This window comes from Brassica oleracea, chromosome C7, assembly GCF_000695525.1.
Source record: "Brassica oleracea var. oleracea cultivar TO1000 chromosome C7, BOL, whole genome shotgun sequence".
In the NCBI taxonomy this organism is placed as follows: Eukaryota; Viridiplantae; Streptophyta; class Magnoliopsida; order Brassicales; family Brassicaceae; genus Brassica; species Brassica oleracea.
The window spans coordinates 10,478,622-10,480,905 of NC_027754.1; the positions used below are offsets into that span (position 1 = coordinate 10,478,622).

At 43.1% G+C, this 2,284-nt stretch overlaps 1 pseudogene; it reads left to right on the forward strand.

Annotated features, from left to right (window-relative positions):
• LOC106301990 overlaps positions 1-2,052 on the forward strand; it is a 25,272-nt pseudogene extending 23,220 nt beyond the window's left edge.
• Positions 2,053-2,284: the final 232 nt, after the last annotated feature.

A 2,284-nucleotide genomic window follows, 5' to 3' on the forward strand; every position in this document is an offset into this window, starting at 1 on the left:
CATCGATTTTCCTTTGCTTATTTTTGAGTCTTCTCTCATTGTTCTTTGCTTAGAACATTCATACTTCTCTTGGTGAGGTCATCTCCAAGCGAACCACTTCGTTGTGTTGGACCGGTGCGTCACATCCGGCAACCTTCGAATCTCTGGTAGTATCTTTGGGTTATTCCACAACCCTTAGTGTCACCCCTCGATCCATCAGTTCTCAATCCCCTCGGATCTGAGTTCATATCAACCATACCGAAAGAGTGATCCATATTTTGGTTCTATCACTTTCCTTCCCTTCTTATAGCTGACCTCACGCTCTTCCGTGACCTAGTTTGTGTCGTCTCTGTGGGCTTTAACTCGCTGGGCCGAGAAGCCCACGTTGTCTCGTGGAGTCGTTTAGTCGAACGTTTAGTCGAGAATCCCATCAAAAGCTCTCTCACATTACACCGAGAGATCGACCCTTCAAGCCGCCGCGTCGAGCCGATGCTCCGCTTCATGTGGGCCGGGCCGTCTGTTCTTCGGGCCTTGAGGGATGGTCGAATTTACCATCTACAGTTTTGGTGTTTAATAACACCATGAAGGCATTAACTGGTTTTGTCCTGTAGAGCGTCAAAGAAAGAACTGATATCTTTAGAAACCGATGCTCAGATTTGCTTTCAGTTGCCAAGCGACATGCAGGCTACAAAATTATGTGGAAGATATGTTATGATCTCAATGATACAGGGCTACTCAAAAACTTGATGGTATGAGCTTTGGCCTCTTCTTTCCATGTTCATCGCGTAATCCGAAAAGCATAAGCTTTCTTGTCGATTTTTTGTTTTCTAATATGCTGCTGAGACAATTGCTGTACTTTGGGGTATCTTTCACTCTTGTTAGCGCTTGTTTTGTCTTAGCTGTCTTACATTTTCCTATTTACTACTTAGTATTAACCCTTTGAATTGATGTGCAGCACGAGGGTGTGGGACCACAAGGAGGCTTCGGTTACTTCGTGTTCCAGCAACTTTATGATATGACACAGTTTTCTATGCTTCTACGGCTTGGTGAAGGCTTTCAGGACGAGCTATTGATATTTTTAAAGCGCCACTCTGATCTGATGTGGCTTCATGAGGTGTTTCTTCATCAGTTCCCATCTGCCTCTGACACTCTTCATGCATTGGCTTTAGCACAGGATGAAGAGTCTATGAAAGCTATCGAAGAAGGAAGGGTGTCAGAAACTGAAGATGTACAACCAACATTTGCGGAGCGCAAGCGGTTTTTGAACCTTTCAAAGATAGCCTATGTGGCAGGTATGATAGTATATTCTCGTTGGTGTTATGGACACATTTTGTTCTGGATTTCATGATAAATATCACCTTTCAGATAAGGATGCTGATTCCAAATCGAAAATGAAGCGCATTGAAGCTGACCTCAAGTTACTGAAGCTGCAGGTTAAGATATTTCAGCTGGGTTGATATTTCCTCTTGTGTATATATATCATCATGACGGTAAATTCATCTGTGTAAGATATTGATTATAACTAGTGAAACCATAACTTCTTGCAGGAAGAAATAACAAAAGATTTTCCAAGCGATGAAAACAGAAACCAACTGTTCTGACCAAAGGAGCTCATTGAAATTTGTCTAAGTGTCCAGGGCCAATGGACAGCTGTAAAGGCTTTCGAGGTGTTTGCATGGACGAGCTGTTCGTTCCGTGAGAATCATAAGAGTCTCTTGGAAGAGTGCTTGAGAAATGCCGCGGATCAAGACGACTGGGACAGGCTCCATCAAGCCTCTACTAACGAAGGTTGGAGCGACAAAGAAACATTATAGAATCTAAAGAACACAGCGCTTTTCCAAGCGTCCAAAAGGTGTTATGGACCAAACCGAGTCAACGATTTTGATGGGGACTTTGCACAGGTGCTTCCCCTGAGACGAGAGAACCCTGTGGATAAAACTTCTTCCGTCGAGGACGTGTTGATAAGCCACAAAGATTTCGCTGAGGTGGGGGAAACTAATGCTAACTGCAATCATGCTGGGTTGTGTAGAAGAAGGTATCGAAGCAGAAGATCTCTCATCTCCAATGGAGTGATTGCATTGCACCTCTCTGATGTCTGTATTTCGGTAGTGAATGATGTTGAGGGGATGCCATTGATTTCGAAATGATTGCATTGCACCTCTGATGGTTCTGTATTTCGGTTCAAACTATGTTTTTAAAACACGAAGCAGACAATTCGGTGAGACAATGTTTGGTCCAGTTTATCTATAAACCAATTCATACCAGTCCAAAACTGAACTGTTTCAATTTTTAAACCAACTAAATC